An 18,140-nucleotide genomic window follows, 5' to 3' on the forward strand; every position below is an offset into this window, starting at 1 on the left:
CACCCCCCACCCCCCACCCCCACCCGACCCCAGGTGAGGTGAATGAGCTCTTAGACAAAGATGCTTCAGGAATGTTCCTGAATGCTGGAAATGCTGTGGGGCCTGAAAGGGTTAATAAAGAGCCTCCAGATGCACACTTGCTCTCACTGAGAACATGGCTCATGTGGGCTCTCTGGAGGGCCAGATCTCATTGATGATGATGGTGATGATGAATTTTGTTTTAAGCAAGGAACGATTCTTCTGGCACAAGCTGCTTAAAATGCTGCCCGGCATTCCACCAGCCCTAGATCTCATGTAGAATAGTCCTGTGGCATCTAGCACAGTGCCACCTGAGGGGGCAAATAAGCTACTCGCCCATTGCTGGAGGCTGGCCCAGGGCTTCCTCGGGGCATCACTGTCTGTTTTATTATATTATCTTGGGTGAGGTATGGGAAGACCAGACACAAGTGAAGAGAAAGAGACTGAGAAATTGTACAGGTTTTATTGTACTCATAGTTTGCTCAAGAGAACATGGTGAACCACCCAGGGCCACGCTGGTAAGCGCCAGGGTCGGTCGGGAGGCAGAGGTAGGGGGGACCTGGAGGCAAGAACCTCAGCTGTGGTTTCTGTGGAAAGGATCGGGCAAGGCAAAGCAACCAGGCTCAGGATTGGCTGGTTAGGTTTGAAACTGGCCCTCGTGTGAAATTCACGTTCACTGGGACTGTTAGACTGTACAGTTTAAAGCTGAGGACTCCAAATGTTTATGGGTATATTAGGGTTCTACAAAGAAACAGAACCAACAGAATATGTGTATGTCTGTGTGCGTGTATGTGTGAGACAGAGAGAGAAAGAGAGAGAAGTTTATTTTATTTTACTTATTTTTAAAGATTTTGTTTGTTTGTTTGTTTGTTTATTTATTTATTTATTTATTTATTTATTTATTTATGAGAGACACAGAGAGAGAATGAGAGGCAGAGACACAGGCAGAGGGAGAAGCAGGCTCCACGCCGGGAGCCCAACGTGGGACTCGATCCCGGGTCTCCAGGATCACGCCCTGGGCTGAAGGCAGCGCTAAACCACTGAGCCACCCAGGGATCCCCAAGAAGTTTATTCTAAATAATTAGCTCATGTGATCATGGTGATTATGGAGGCTGGCAAGTCCAAAATCTGACAAATAGGCTGGCAGACTGGAGACCCAAGGAGGAGCCAATGCTGCAGTTCAAGTCCAAAGCCTGTCTGCTGGCAGAATTTCCTCTTGCTCAGGGGAGGTCAATCTTTTGTTCAGTTCAGGCCTTCGACTGTTTAGATGTGGCCCACCCACATTCTGGAGGAGAATGTGCTCAACTCAAAGTCCAATGATTTAAATGTAATTTCATCCAGAAAAATATTTCATGGAATATTATGGAAACATGGAAACATCATGGAAACAACCAGAATAATGTTTGACCATATACCGTACCGTGGCTCAGCCAAGTTGACACACAGGCTTGACCTTCACATTGGAAGAGTCACGATTTGCTTAGGGGTTGCTAAAAGCTTCATGGGTGGCTGTTAAAGCATGTACTTCATAGAAATCACAAGTTTGGTTAATACACAGCCATTGTCCCCGTGAAGGCATAGCTCTCACATGGCAGGATCCCCACGGAGCCTCACCTCTCGATGCCTTCACTCAGGTAACTTCACAACTACCTCAGGAAAACACCTCCTGGCTCACAGAACACACTCGTTCCCCTTATCTCCTTGATCCTCACAACACTAACGAGGCCAGCAGTTCTGTCCTCATCTCAGAAACCAGAGACTGTGAGGGGAGAGGTAAGGCACCTTGACCCACTCGGGCCACACAACTTGCAAGTGGAAAAAGCCAGACTTGATTTCATCTTCTGGTTTCAAATGGCAGGAACTGGCTTTTAATGAGCACTTACGATGTGCTGGGCATCACCTGGGACACTCGCATGCATCAGTGTGCCTAACTTTCTGGAGGACTCAATGGAGACTCTCTGCATCCCTTCTAGAGTTCCGTGTGCAGGGAAGCTGAGCACCCCCATCCACATCACATGGCAGGGCGGGGGGCAGCCTTGAGCCCCTGATCTTCACCACCCTCTCTGTCCAGCTCCCCACCCTGACACATGGCCCCTGTACACCCAGACCCCACAGTCCATCTCTGGAGACTGTTAATTAGTCCAGCAGTGTAACTGAAGGCCATAAGAGAAAGCTGACAGAAAGTTTTGGAAAAACCCGACAAAGTAGAACACGGTCTCAAGATGAGGCAGGGGCTCCAGAAAGCAAGCATCACTTCCCAAAGCATCATATCTAGGGTTGGCCCCGGGTGCCCCCAGCATATCAGGAGGGTCCCGGGGCCTCATTTCCCTCTGAAGCATTCATCTTGTCTCCTATCTTTGACTCTGTCCCCCCAAACATGCTGGGCCCGTTCCCCCAGGATGGGCCAAACATGGGGAATGCATTCATTCAGTAAACCTTTGCTGAGTGCCAGGCACTGTGCCAGGAGCCAAGAGCTGAGACATGAAGGTGGATCCTGCTCCCAGGGCACCCACAGCCGGATAGAAGAGGCAGCAGCAACCCCTGGCAATGCCACCAGTCCAGCTTCCCTGTCAGGCCTCCAGAAAGCACCCCAGATCCACAGAGCGAGGCGTCACCCCCTGCCCAAGGGATGCTGGCAGTTCTGTGGGGAGGGTCAAGGGAGGTCAGGTTGGGTCAGCCTGGAGTGGACAGAGAGGGCTAGATAGTGGTTCCTGAGCTCAAAGGATTTATAAGCAGGTGAGGAGCAAGATTAAGGTGGGGGGACATTAGAAGCCATCCCAGGAAAAAAGAATTACATGTCAGGCAGCATGTGGCCTGTAAGGAAGCCTGGTGAGAGGAGGCGAAGGCTGGGATGATGGCTGCGCCGGGAGAAGTCACCCTTCCTGCTGCTGACCAGGCACAACCGTGCCCCTGACCTTCCCACGCGCCTCTGTCCCTTTTCTTCGAGGATGCTCCACGCACAAGCTCACCCGCCCGCATGAGCAGGGAGGCCACTTCCTGCTTCTCTCCTTGTACCTCTTGGCTCACGCTTGCCCCAGCTGAATTCCACAGCCACAGCCGGACCTTGTCTTGTCCTTGGTGCAGTCAGGTGCGCACAGGGTTTCTGACCCTTCCATTTCTGAGGTTTGCCTAAAGCTCCGCATCTCCTCTGCTTCCCGCGGCCTGGGGGAGAGAGGTAGTCTAATACACGCTTGCTGATGGGGATGTCCCAGGCCAGGCTTTGTGTCACCTGCAGCTCGCTCGCTCTGCCTGCTAGAACTGCTAAGTTATCACGGATGCCTTTGAACGCGCTTGTCTGCCCTGGGAGAGGGCTCCTCGGTGTGCTTGCCAGGGTGGCTTCGGAGCGAAGCAGTTGCCTTTGCGCGTGTCTGTTACAAACACGGACGGCGCGCGTGGTCCATCTTCTCCCCTCTGGCCTGAAGCAAGGATGATTGAAATGCGACATTTTAAACCCAAAAGCAAATTACAGCCAGGAATCAGTGTGAAATTACTCTCTTCTGCTCCGAGTGCCTTTTTAAAAGTCAGGCGGCAGCACCCAGGATGAAAGTTGGCCTGTCAGACAAGCCCATTCAAGCTTGCAATTCCTCTGTCATTTGCCCGACAGGCTTGTGATAAAGAGCAAGGATAAAAAAAAGCTCTGCCAAAAATAGGGCCACTGAGAACCCTACACCAGGGCAGACCCGGGAGCCAACGCCATCCGGGCCCTGCCCTGTCCCATAGGATGGTTGGCCGCGGAGCAGACTTGTTCTGACAGAGATACCACGTGACCTCGGATTTCAGCCCCAGAGACGTGGAAAGGAAGTGCCGAGAGACGCTGCATCTGTGAATCCCTGAAGAAAGGGTAGGGAGAACAAAGTTTACATTGAAAACCTTGACTTTCCAAATGGCATGTTGAGACAGCCCCACAGCAGACAGGTTTGCTGCAGGCCTGGTACGCGCCCTGCACTGCTGCGGCCCGGAGATTCATCTAGAAAGACAATAACGAGCCTCCTTCTCCCTGGTGCCCTGCTTACTCCCTTTTGCCCTCTTTCTGGGCCTTCAGTTCCCCGGGGGCGGTACCCTAGGGGCCCAGAAGAGGGAGTGCCCCCTGGGCAGCCGGGAGGGAGAGCGGCCCACGAGGGGAAGACCAATCCTTTGTCTGGTGAGCCGAGGACAAGGCTGCCGCGGCCTGGTGACAAGCACTCTGGGCTGCAAGGGACATGCAGATCCTGTCCCGGTCTGCTGCCAGCTGTCAGGGGGAGGCGGGCAGACTGACTTCCAAGGCTCTTTGCTACTCCCCAGGCTGAGGCAGACGACTCTGCACACCCCACAGGGTTATTTGCCCTCAAAGGTTAAGAGGTCATGCCTGCATACAGAATCAGATGTTGCTCATTTGCCTTGCCACCTGGGGTTGTCTCTTCCCCTGAGCTTCCCTCACCTCCCTGAGGTTGGCATCATCAGCTCTGGCTCACAGGGAAGACCATGAAGTCTCAGAAACATTAGCTAATGTGCCTCAGCTCACACAGCTAGGACGTGGTCGATCCAGGAAGTCAGACCTAGATCTTTGGGATCTAAGTCCAGGGACTTCCATAGTTCTCTCAGCCTGCTTCAGAGGCAGCTACTCCCATGCAAACAGGGTGTGTCACCAGGTCCCTTCTTACCTCCAGTGCTTAGCTTCTCAAGGTGAGCTCTCTGTCCCCATCCTTCACATCTTTGTGCCCCACCACTCATTTGTCATGAGGGACAATTGCATAAGGAACCAGATGTTAAAGTGGCTGCAGATAGCTGGCAGCCATAAAACCCGATTTGGGTCTTGTTTATAAAGGCCCCAAACTAAACTGCTGAAGGAGCAGCGAGGACTCCGACGTGGCAACCATGTCACGGTCAAGTCCTTGCAGGGCCACAGCCTCAGAGCCGTCTAACTGCTCTATAGGCCCCACCACCGGTACTAGTCAGTGGCACTGCTGCTGTGGTCATCGCGACCACCAGCTTCTACACATGTACTCTGCTTCCGATCACTGACGAGGCAGACGGTCACGCAGGCCAGGCTGTCCCCACTCCTGCCGGCTGTCTTGTGTGTCACTCACAGCCTCCTGCAGGCAGAGCCTTCCCTGGGGAGGTTTCCCGGGGGACCCTTTCCTTTGCATCCTTAAACAGCTGTCACACTGTCCCAGTTGTTTTTCAAAAAGGAGGTTCCCCAGGGCTTCATGGAGGCGGACTCAAACTTGACCCCACCATGTTGATGTATTCACCTCCACCTCCCCTCGGGAAAGGGGTGCCAAGCCCCGGGTGCCTGGGCTGGATGCTGGCAGCCTCCCCGCCTTGGCAGCTCATCCATCACCTGTTGTCTCCTACCCAGAACATAAGTCTGGACACGCAGGGATTGCAGTGGTTCCTGCAAAGGCAACCTTCTGTAGCAGAACCCGGGACTTCTGGGCAGACCGGCTTCACGCCCCACGGGGCAGTCTGTCATCGGAGCAGTTAGAGTGGGGCACGGAGGTAACGCAGTGCAGTGCGTAGGGTCGCTGAGGGAGGCCATCACTCAACACTTGATTCTGAATTTGGCATCTGCCAAGAGCTTCTCGGCCACTTCCGTTAGCTACTGCTCCTAACCGTCCTCGGGATGGGGGTGGGAGCTCTTGTCCTCCTCTCAAGAATAAGGAAACAGGGAGAGAACTATCTCCAGGGATACATCCACAGAGTGCGAAGGGGTCGGCACCCTTGGCAGTGAAGTGTGACCTTGGTCACCATCGCCTTTCAGCCCCGGCCACGCGCGCATCCTGTGTGTACCCTGGGGAGGGCGACTGTGGAGTGTGGCTTTCATCCAGGAATCGTCTAAGACATTAACTTGCGAGGGGCCCTCGTGGAGGTCTGGGTCGCTGTCACGTGGTGCGGAAGGGGCAAGCCCAGAGGGTAAGTGATCTGCAGTGAATCACAGAGTGACAAGCACCTGCTCAGCCCAGAAGAGAAGGCTGACTCCCCGGCCACGCCCCAGGCCGGCTCTGAAGCAAGATGTATTTTTAAACACAAGCCTTGTAGAGAAAATGTTCCCTAGCATGTCCCCATAGCCTACTAATGGGGCAACTGTTGGCAACCAGGACTATCAGCCCGTGCTGAGGGCTGTGCTCTCAATTTTTAGTTCTATTCTTGTCCCCTGGCATATGATAGGGGCTGCTGTCCCAGGAGGCTGCAGGCTGCTGATGAAAAAGAAGGTTTCAGTAGGTTCTCGCCTGCTCTCAATTTCAAGACTCTCTGATTTCGTTCAGACGTGGGGCCTGTGGGCCTGTGCTCATTTACGGAGTTGGAAACTTTTATTTTTTTTCTTCTTCTTCTTGCTCGCACTGACGCCATGGAAACTGCCCGATGCTTCCCAGAAGGCCGGGGTCCCCCTGCTTCGCCCCAGGGCTGAGAAGGCTGTTCCCCTGGGGTTGTTGGGGGGTGGGAGGCAGCGGCTGTGCTCCCTCCTGCCTGGGCCTGGTTTCCCAGCTTCCCAGGGGCTCACAGGTGCCTCCTCATACCCACCCCTCCTTTGCAAATGAAAAGAGCCATTTCGGGGTCAGTTTTGCTGCTGCTTCTTGCTCTGATCAGGGTCTATTTCTCAGCCAGAGCAAAGAAAGACACCTTAGAAGTCCTAATTAAACGGTTCTTGTTAATCCGTTCGGGTATCCTGCTGCATCGTGCTGGTGTGTCCCTGTGGGTTAGTCGGGTTGCTGTGGTCCGTGTCATTGTTTGAAAGGAGGCTTCTCTGACCAGGGCTGGAGGCGACGCCCTTTGTCTGCCTCTCGGCTCTGTGGTCCTGGCCCTCGCCAAGGGAACCGTTCTTGCACTGCTGTGTTTATTTGAGTTATGTAATATAAACAGCTCCAAGGAGATGGGCTCCTCCACTTTTGTGTTTAGACTCAGCCTTCACTTGCCCTCTGCAGAGCTCGTCACTTGGGTGGTTTCCTCTAGCCTGCTCTGTTTTGTTGCTGGAGAACAAAACAGCCTGCCCTTGACCCTTCTCCAAGACAAGCTCTTTCCTCTCATGACCCAGCAAAGGAGAACTAGACGCTGCTCATGCGTGTCCTCAAAGGCTCGGCTCGGGCCAAGGGGACAGGGGGCCGTCCAAACCCAGCAGAGACAAATCAGTCGTGGGTACTGACTCTCTCTGTGGCTTCTTCACTGACATGGGGTTGGTTCCTCCACACCAGGAGTATCCCTAAAGCATTGAAGACATAATTCCACTTAGCCTATGGATTCACACGCGACTTTTCAAGAACACAACTGATGGGTGAAACCCATGTGAGTACAGCTAGGAGGGAAGTTCAAAAGGCATTATTATAGACGTCAGCTCCACATTGTTTTGCTAACCTCATCCACTTCAATCAAATATTTTCAAAGCATTTCATTGCTAATTAGGCCACATTCATGGTTTATCCCCCCATGACTCCACACAACAGGAAAACACTGTGCATCTTCTCACTGAGTTTGCCTTGGCACGATGGCGTTCAAGGCACAGTTGGATTATAATGCATTTTTAGTAACAGGTTCTTGAAACAACTCTCCAAAGGCTGAGTCACTTATTTCTTTATTTATACAGTTGTCTTAATGCAGATCACAAATATTTTCGGAATAGTTATTGACTCTCACATTTCTTATGGTGAGATTCCATCTCTTTCTCTTTAAACACCCCCAACACTCAGGTTTGCCATCTCCTGAGGTCACCCACCTCAGGGCAAGAAGGATGTTTGTTCTTGTCATCTCTTCACACCTGTGGGTTTGGGAAGGCAGGACTAGAAAAAAAAAAAAAAGTGTGCCCCCAGGGTATCAGGGTCTGGAGGAGGGAAAGAGACAGTGGGAGTGACCCTGAATACAGCCAGAGTGGACTGTGCCAGCCCTATGTCTCCTCCCACTGGATCCCCAGAAAACTAGGAGAGAAAGGAAGACAGGGAGGAAAGAAGGAAGGAAAGAAGGTAAGAGGGAGGGAGGGAGGGAGGGAGGGAGGGAGGGAGGGAGGGAGGGAGGGAGGGAGGGAGGAGAATTTATAGCAATGAGAGGGAGGGAAAATAGAATTGGAGCTTTTTTGTGTTAAGAAATACTTTAAAGTCTACCAGCTGAAGCCCAGCCAGGGCCTCTGACAAAGCCACACAGTATCCCCGTGTGCCTTTAAGGCTTCCAGAACCTCCCTGCATTTTTGCAGCAGCAGCAGCAGCTACAGTGGCTTCCAGCCTCTAACTTGCAAAGGCCCAGCTCTTACTCTTCCGTCTCCCTCTGTTTCTCTCCTAAAAGGTCAAATCCCAGCACACCTCAACTTTTCAGCACTTTCCGGGGCGGTGAGAGCCCCTCCCTGGGGGGCTGGAGAGAGGGTTGTGAGGGTGGGGGAGTGGGGGGTTTGCTGGAGGAAATCTGCTGGGGCCTTGACTTTCTCACACATGTTTCAGATGTGAAGGGTGTGATTGTAAACAGCGTCCTCATCGCTGCCAGAGCTGGCCTCCCCACCCGAGTCCTGTTCCCAACACCCTAGGGGTTCCAGTAATAGGGCGTAAAGCAAACAAAGAAAAACAGTAATCTGGTGTTCCAATTGCATTTTTTGTTTTTAGAAAATGTTAATGATAGGTTATTTGATTACCCTAGGTTTGGCTCTGCTTGCTCTTTATTAAGCACATCTGGTATTTAGTGACAATATAAGTAGCAGGAGTTTTTTTGGCACTTGAAAATAAGCTCATCCAATGTTGCCATGCAGTTTGGAAACTCGTCAGAGAGGCCAGCCAAACTTGCGGAGATACAAGACTTTTTCTGTAGGCTGGGCAGCTGGCCAGGACAGCTAAAAAATGTGAATTGGCTAAGAATTGCTGCCACGCAAACACTTCTGGAAATTTCTATGCTTGGGCCTGCCAAATCCATTATGCACAACATGAATTACAAGAGTTTCTATCTCTCCCAGCAATTGCGTTTTGAGTGTAATTCTCTTGCGCGCTTTATGAAACATACACACACAACCAAAATGAGAAAAACACCACAAAAATCCACTACCATTTTTTTCGTCTCTTTCCATTTGGGTTGCCAAGCACACAACTTTTCCTGAATTAGGAGAAATAGCCTCAAACTTTGGTTTCAATTACATTAAATCTAACACGTGGGAGGGAACTGGGCTTCCTGGAAATTCTAGAAAGGAAGGATGTCTCACATCATGGAGACAGCCTAATATCTAAGTAGGAAGAACAATAAAACGCAACGAAAGAACTTGGAAGGGGCAAAACATAGACACCCTCCATTCTCCAAGGCCAGTCACTGGGGTTTGGGTCTTGCTGACAGATTTTTAGTCAGAGGGGGAAGCCAACCCATCCACAGAAGGTTCTATTCCTGTACCCACGACTGTAACCCTGCATGAGGGTCCATCCGGCACCTACAAGCACACGAGCAGAGGATGGGCCGGGAGGACACGCCACAGCCGGACAAAGGGAAAGCAAGCAGGAGAGAACAACTGACCTTTCTAGGCAGATCCCGGTTCTGCCCAGGCTTCCCTCCTTTCCCAGGGCTCAGAAATGTTTGCATCATTTTCTGATTCCAAATTGAGACTTGCCTCTTTCTTGTGATTCAGATGCGCTAGATTACTCAGACTCTGCCCAGGATCATAAATGGGCCTGGAGCTCTACTTCTATTCTGGAATGACATTCTTCACAGCACACATTTAATAGCTAATATGAGATAACCGCACTTGCCAGCTAATAGCCAGATAATCACACTAGCACGTTGTGAGACAGAATGTCATACCTCTAAATCCTTCCAGTTCTGACCAGATGTAATAATGCTTTCTTGACATACAGCCTTTCTCACGAGAACTTAGAGAATCATGTCAATACCAGGGAGTCAAAACTCTAAGGTGTTCTAAGAGCCAATGGTCCCAGCTGTGCCATCATCAAGCTGCTACACGGGTCTGTGCCTCAGTTTCCCTCTCTGTGTTTGCTAGTCACCATTTTCCCAGGATATGGAAAAGGCTGTGAGATTGAGCATCAGGTCTGGCCAGGACCCTTGTGACTCTGTGACCTCCTTCCGGGAGGCAGATGTCAGCATACTGTCTTCGCTTGGGAAATGGGGACAGTGACAACTTCCTCATGGCACGATTGTGAAGAACCAAGTATAATAATAACCAGGCAACTGCTTTGCAAACCGCAAGGCACTCTGCACATGTGGGTTGTTATCAGTATCTTGGAATTCCTGATCATAGAACTTTGATCACTTAAATTCCTGTGAATGGGACGTAGAGTGTGTGAGTCAAAGCAGTCCACGCACATGCATAATGTAATCCGGAATTTATTGGGGCCAGCAATGAGGAGAGGCTGTCGCTTTCCGCAGCTGATATAGGACAACCTCTCTCAATATAACTCTTAATTAAAGTATGTCCCTTGCTTACCCTCTCATTCCCCTTCTTCCTCTCTCTTTTCCTTCTTTCACGAATCTATTGGCAGCAATCACTGTGAATGTGCCATTTGACTATGTCGACCTAAGATTGGAGGTGAGGTTGCCTGAGCTAATTAAATTTCCTTTCCCAGAGTGAACTGTATCCCAGAACTATAGTTCACACTAAGCAGTTAAACAGGTTTGGGCATTTGGAAAAAAAAAAAAAAAAAGAAGAAGAAAAAGAAGAAAAAAACACACTGGGGCCCCGAGAAAGCACTCTTGGCCTCATTTCCATTTGGCTCACATTGTCCTGTTCTTGGCTTAAATTTGGATCCCAGGACACATTTTCTCAGTTTCCTTTTCTCATGTTCCTGGATCTTTGTTGTAGAATTGTAGGAAACACAGAGTCAGGGGAGTCAGCCAGAAAGGATTTCTCCCCTTCCCGGGAAGGTCTCGGATCCTGTCTCAGACACCACAGTGTGGGCAGCCTCCCCTCTGCTTTATTGTTTTCTTCGTGATGGCCCAAACTGGGGGAGTTTGAATTCACATTGGTCAAGGGTTTTTTTTTTTTCCTTTCTCACTTTTGAGGAGTTGCCCTCTGACTCCCTGGTAAGGACAGCACCAGTAAGCCAGCCTGGTTCCGCTTTAACCTTGGGGCTCCAGGGCTTCTGAGGTCAGACCTAGAGCCTGTGAACTAGGGTGAGTCCAGCCCAGCGGAAGCGTGAACAAAAGGGAGCACAGAAGGCCACTGTTGGGACATGCAGAGGGAGAGAATGGGGCCTGGGGGCGGGGTGGCAAGGGCGCAGGAGGGCATGACTGGAAAGAAGGCCTGGCTGCCACCACTGCCATCCCGGGCAAGGACGGTGACAACAGACCAGCAGCTCACACACAGCACAAGGGCTGGCTCTGCCTGCCCGGCACCCCAGAGTCTGTGTACTTTCTCTGTTGAATCCAGTTGGCACTGATGTTGGTGGGGTCACAGGGTGAACGTAGAATTTTCTGGAATAAGAGGCAGATGGTGAAGCATTCCCAAGACTTTGTAATATCCAACCAGCCACTCCTGCCGTTTACCTTTCAGGTTTGCCGCTGTGAATAATAGCCATAAATATTTATTGAACCAGGCCTCCTTCTCCCAGCTTGTCACTGTGAATTGCTTTATTCTCACAGCAGCTCAACACCGTTTCTCTATGACCTAGGCCCTAAAATTACCCCTATTGTTCAATGGGGAGACTCAAAGCTTGGGTGGGTTAAGTGACCTGACCAAGTCTATACGGCTCATGGGACATGCTGGGCCTCTCTCTGGTGTCCTATTGGTTAACACACAGCCACCACCCAAGGCTTTGGACCACTGACCACTCACCCCTACTCTGTGTCAGTAATATTGTTTTTGCATTTTTGTCAAAATGGGCTTTTCATAGGAGGAGGTTGAAGCACACACTCCCCAACCCTCCCCACCCCCGGCCCTGAATTCCGGGGGTGCTTTATGATTCCACCAGCTTTGGCTTCTAGGTGGTTGCACCTTCCCAGGCAGGCTTACCACCACAGCCCTCACTGCCTTCTGCTCGCTAGCCCTGGTGACAGCAAGAAAATCCCATGCTCTGACCAATAACTAATATGGGAGAGGCTCACTAAGTTTTCAGGTCAAATACACTGTCAAGTGCTCACAGACAAACCATTTCATCCAACATTTTTGAAGTGAAGATGATTTTCCACTCTTGTATATTCAGTGTTTGCTGAGCACCTGCTGTGCTTAGTATCGTCCTACTTGTACTGTTTGAGGCACTGCCTTAAAGAGGTCGCATGCACAGGATGGACATGCTCTTGAAACTCCAGCGTTCCAGAGAAAACTCTTCCTGTGATTTTCACACAGAACCCACTCTCCCTCTCCACATGACTCCTCTGGGTGTAAGAGAAATTAAAAAGTTCTTCGTGGAACAGTTATCTGATGCTTCTTTTTTTTTTTTTTTTTTTGAGTTTTTATTTATTTATTCATGAGAGACACAGAGAGAGAGAGAGGCAGAGACGTAGGCAGAAGGAGAAGCGGGCTCCATGCAAGGAGCCCGATGTGGGACTTGATTCCAGGTCTCCAGGATCACAACCTGAACCAAAGGCAAATGCTTAACCACTGAGCCACCCAGGTGCCCCATTATCTGATGCTTCTTAATGGGATTGCTGATGTTACCAACAGGACCTCCCCAGGAGCCACTGGTTGAGAAAGTGTGTGTATGACACAAGAAGAGAATGAGGGAGAAAATACAGCTGTCACTATTGTTTCTAAATGACAAGACCTGTTTTAGCACCATGGGTATAGATAGTTATTAGTGTTACATATCACCTTTATGTTTAATGTATGTAATAGTCCAAGAAGCTAAAAAATATATATATACTTTGGAGAGGGTGGTAAATCTAAGATTTTACAGATACCTGCTAAATTGGGTTGAGTCTTAGCTCCTTCTTAGCTCATAAGTGTCTTAGTTTTTTACCACCATGTAACAAATTACCATAAACTCAGCAGCTTCAAATGACACATACTTTTTTATCTCACAGCTTCCACTGGGTACCTGGGTCCTCTGCACAGGGTGTCACAAGACTGCAGTCAGTGTGTCAGCTGGAGCTCAGGTCTCCCTGGGCTCAGGGTCCTTCCTCTGCAGGCCCACAGGCAGAATTCGTTTCCTCAAAGCCATACAGCTCCTAACTGTCTGTTTCTTTGAGGCCAGAAGGGAGACAGGGAATCTGCTGCTTTGTCTCTGACCTCTAGATTTTCTTTTGAAGGCCTCATCTGATTAGGTCAGACCCACCCAAGATAATCTCTCTTTCGATTAACTTAAAGACAACCGATTAGAGATCTTAATTACATCTGCAAAATCCCTTCACCTTTGCCACTAAGGTAATGAAGCATCAGAATGATATCCTATCACCTTTGCTGTGCTCTATCAGCTAGAAGCAAATTAAAGCCCTGCTCACACTCAAGGAGGAGAAGATGATACAAAGGTGACAGACATTGGGGTCATCTTAGAATCTCTGGGTAGGAAGGTCATCTGCATACTTTTTGATCTATTTCTATTTAGCAAAGCTATAGGCACACGATGGAAAAGCAATGGATGGATACTGAGAATTTAATGTTTGGAAATAAATTAAGGTTTTTGAAGACACAAAGTTTCTTCCAGCGCACACCCTGAAAAGGGTCATGCTTTCCCCCAGTAGGTCTTCAGGGGTTGGGGTGAAGGAAGTGTGGGTAGGTGACAATTCAGAAAGTACATGAGCTAAAAAAAACACAAGCTGGGAAATCTAGGGCCCGGCCCAATTGCTCCTCTGAAAGCTCTGTGAGCTTCCCCCATTTGGGGAGCAGGGGAAACCGTACCTGCTTTCCCTTGGCAGGGCTGCTGACCAGGCAAAAGGAGACCAATAAACTGCAGGGACAAAGGTCTCATTGTCCTGTCCGGACTGCCGAGGAGCTGGCTGGCAGTTAACAATATGCTGCTATCTCAAAAGGTGGGCGTGTGATCACATCGCCAGGAGGTGGTTTTGTTTTTTTCAATGATAACCAGTGAGGCATTCTTGAGAGGCAGCCAAGTCTCTCCCATAAACTGGGGAATGCATTTTCTGAGCCCACGTTGGGGAGAAAGAGCCCCTTCCACACTTCCTCCAGAGTCCCACCCCAAAGCTGAGTTCTAGGGCCCCAAACGCCCGGTGCAGGGGTGCAGCCTCTCCAGCCGGCCTCCGCAGTCCCCCACGAGGCACACAAAGGAAGCGAGATCGTGGGGGTCCGGGGCCTTTCTCGGTCAGGTGAGGACCGCTCCTCAGTTAGCCCGAGCGTTGCAGCCGCGCGGGGCAGGCACAGGTGCCGAGGCTCGGACCCACCCGCACGGGGCCTGCGGACCCAGCCTCCCCTCCCCGCGAGGCCGCCGGCGGCGGATCATGTGCCAACGTCAGATCAATGTAGGAAATAAACGTGTAATAAGTAATAATGGTGTCGTAAGAGTGGTTGTCACTGCAGTGGTTCTCTCTGCTGAAAATATGGGCTCCAGAGTGTGGATTTCTTAGGCTAATTTTGCCCTTATTTAAAAGAAACTTTTAAAACACATAAAAGATGTGCTTTATAATAGGGAAGACTATTTAAAAAGGGCAGAATGAAAAAAAACAAAAAAATTTAAAAAATAAAAACTAAAAAGGGCAAAATGGAAGAACACAGCTTCATTTTATCCTTGTTTAACCATTGTCTTGTTCTTTTGGCTTTGAAAGGTCAAGTAAGTTTTTGTTTTCTGGAAGAACCGGTATGTATGTATGTATGTATGTATGTATGTATTTTTAAAGATTTTATTTATTTATTAACAAGAGACACAGAGAGAGAGGCAGAGACATGGGGTGCCTGATCCTGATGCAGGACTCTATCCCAGGACCCCAGGATCACGACCTGAGCCAAGGTCATATGCTCAACCCCTGAGCCACTCAGGCCCCCTGGAAAAAACAGTATTTAGATGCGACCCTCTACATCTCCCACCCTGTCCTGGTTTCCTCACATCACCACGCCTGGGTCCTAAATTCTCCAAGAAGCTACGTGACTTCAAGCTCAAACCAGGGCTGCAGTTGTTTACGTGGAAGAAAAACAAGCATCTTTAGTGATCTGGAAGCCAGCTCAATTTATGATTTGCACACTTCGGAGCTTTCGGTGGAAACACCCCAACACCGCTATCTCAATGCGTTTTTCCTGACTCATCAGAAGGAACAGGCCCGTGAATGAAGGAAGCTGGATTGTGACTTCTCTTGTATTCCTGCACCCACTTAAACATGCATTCTAGAACATGAGGCAATTTGAGTAAACCATCTTGCTTTTGAGTCACACACCAAAGATATTTTCGTATCTGAGATGCTTAAAGCATGCCTTACATGGGACGCAAAGACACAGCCAAATGAGGGCAAAGTGAGGAATGGGAAACGAAATGTCTTGTAATAACTGCCTGGTCTGGACTATGGACTTGGTTGGAATTTCCAAACGAGGGGATCTTGTTGTTTTTGAAAGCCATGTTGACAAACTGATACTGTATTTTTAGCATGCTGCAAATGGAAAGCATGCAAGATATGTGAACAATATATTTCCAAATATGACACATATTTATAAAACACAGTAAACGCATGACAGATTGAGTAGGATATGTGGAAAAATAACAGCTGTGCTACACCCTATTTCTTAGCAAATTCATACACAACAAATGACATTCACATCCCATGTTTTTGCAAAATCTAGTTTTTACGCATTTTGGAAAAGGATGTAGGGAATGAAAGCAAAAGTTTGCAAAAGAAAAAAAAACCGGAAGATGGCTGTAAATTTAAGCGACGTGTCATGTAATTATCATGTAGAAAACTAGTTCCAGGTAGGTTACCCCATTTCTCCCAGCACGCTGCCTTTTGATGGAAATGATATTAAATGAAGCATTAGAAGTGATTTCCATTTTAAGATGGGCTAGAAAGGTACATATAAGGGAAAACATACAGAACATTTCAGTATCTAAAAAAACCAACATGTCTGCCAATGATGTGAAGATTCACTTAGATGGAGTAGAATTGATGCCATTCATAGTTTGTGGCATCAAAGACAAGACTGGGCTCTGAACTGAGAAAAATCTGACCAGAGACTCTTGGATTTGAATAAAAGGCCACAGAGATCCATGCTATGTTCTAAAGCAGGGACTTATCATGAGAAGCAGTGTTTTTGAGGAGAGCATGTTGGCACCTCTGAGTACAGTGCCGGCAGAGCAGTCTCTAACGACCGTGGTAGGAATTCCTTATATTTGTAATATAGACATTTACAATTCACAAGTGAGTTTTCTCATTTTCAAACCCATAATTTTATTCAAGCTATGGAACAGCCCTGTGAGGCCTGCAAGAAAGGTTTCATCATTCACGCTGTCCTTACAATGAAACCAAGAGTTTGTGACTTCAGGGTCACCCTTAGAAAGAAGAGGCGCCAATCCAAACAACAGGGATATTTGTTCATTTAGCATGCTACCTGGGAGAGAGGGAGCTATAGGCCTTTTTTTCCTTCCTCTTCTTTTTACTTCTGCTTTTTTCCAAGTTTTCTGTGATTAGAAAATCTTATTTTATAGTTAAAATATTTTCTAATGTATAAATTAATAACAATATAATTATAAAATAAATTATTTTATGACTATAAAATGACAGTAGATATTATTGTTGTCAACAAGGGACAAAATCTCTGTTCTCCTTCCTTGTAGACCACTCCCTTACCTCCATCCTCTACTTGAAGCTGGAGCGGACTTCCCTGTGCCTTTCATTGTTGGCCTCTGCCCCCAGGCCGGAGGAAATGCAAACTCAGAGAATGCCAGGCTCTATTCTGTAGGCTGAACTGGTGTAAGTGAATGTAGAACAGACCAGATTGTGAGTCTAGAAAACTAAACTTGCATCCTATTTTCTACAATGCTGGGAAGTTCCTTCATATCTGTGTGCCCTAATTTCCTGTTCTGTATCCTTTTTGCCAGATATGGAGTGTTTCAAGATTCCGAAGCAAACAGTGCCTTATCAAAGAAAGGTGATGCTAAGATTACATTCTTATGGGAGACTTTGCTAAAACGTTAAAATACTGCAGTTGAATTTTCTGGTTGGCCTTGGCCCTATTGGAAGGAGACTTTGGGTAGCAGAGTATGGGGAGGGAAGGGCCGGTGGGCATGGGAGACTGTGGAGAGGGAGATGTATCAGTTGAATTGAGATGGAAGTCATCGGAGGGTATTCTGAGCTCTTCTGGTCCTTCCCTTGTGGGCATGGCTCTAATGGGACCTTCTTCACTAATGGACTCGCCACAGAAACTCATACAAGGAGGCCATCTGATCTAGCATCATAGATAAGAACAGACCAGACTGCTTCCTTGATGTTGGGCAAAGCAACTTAGCCTCTCAATTTCCCCCTTTCTCTACCTGTAAATAAATGATCTCACTGGAAGGTGAAGAATAATTGAGATCAAATTCCTGGAGGACTTGATCTTATGGTTCAGTTTTAACCCTTGGGGGAGGAGGGCCTTTGGAACCTTCCGAGCATCCAATGAGAGCTAGGAGCCTTCCTCCCAGAACAATACATACATAACCATCAACTTACACATAAATTCATGTGGTTCATAGACTCCCTCAAGCTTAAACTTCCTTTAAGTTAGAAAAAAAAAAAAACAACTCCTACTATAGAAGAGAAGTGTTATAAACATGTAAAGATAAATCATGTGTCATTTTCATCATGTCACTGCCATCCCATGGACTTCATTCGTGCATCTCATGTGCTATGTTATCACTACTATCCTCATTTCATTGTTATTAAAAATACTCTATCATCTCTATTGGTGTTTGTCCTTCCCCCAGGCCCTCACCACCTGGTTTTTGATGATTATTCTTTATACTCTAAGGGCCTTGGAACCAGGGATGCTTTGCTTCTGGTCCTGTGTGTAAGATAACATAGATCTCTTCCATCTAGATATAATCTAGTAAATAAATAAGAATATGTATAACTAAAGTGAGTTGTTAAAATGAGCTGTTCTTTATCACCCTTGGACAGTTAAAATTACAGTGACTGAGAGAAAATGAAAAGTAGCCTCTCAACATATTATAGAGGACACTTGACACACGCATTCAAACTGAGACTGATTAAAATTTGCATACTTATTGTACTTATTATTTGTTCTAAAATAATCAAAAAGCAGTGGTCTTGAAGAAAGAATTAAAAAAAAAAAAAACCAATATTTTATGCATTGGTTCCAAAGGAAC

The 18,140-nt window shown here is 48.1% G+C and overlaps 2 long non-coding RNA genes across 2 annotated transcripts; one reads left to right on the forward strand and one right to left on the reverse strand.

The window, feature by feature from the left end:
- Nucleotides 1-462: 462 nt before the first annotated feature.
- LOC112660824 (uncharacterized) lies at nucleotides 463-9,700 on the reverse strand. The gene is made up of 3 exons (XR_007410092.1): nucleotides 9,466-9,700; nucleotides 4,659-7,195; nucleotides 463-3,848 (listed from the first exon to the last, which is right to left on the reverse strand). It is a non-coding gene; the product is annotated as an uncharacterized LOC112660824 (long non-coding RNA).
- Nucleotides 7,181-17,555, forward strand: LOC112660823 (uncharacterized). The gene is made up of 3 exons (XR_003137231.3): nucleotides 7,181-7,949; nucleotides 16,611-16,746; nucleotides 16,875-17,555. It is a non-coding gene; the product is annotated as an uncharacterized LOC112660823 (long non-coding RNA).
- Nucleotides 17,556-18,140: the final 585 nt, after the last annotated feature.

Source organism: Canis lupus, chromosome 4 (genome assembly GCF_003254725.2).
Source record: "Canis lupus dingo isolate Sandy chromosome 4, ASM325472v2, whole genome shotgun sequence".
Taxonomy (NCBI): Eukaryota; Metazoa; Chordata; class Mammalia; order Carnivora; family Canidae; genus Canis; species Canis lupus.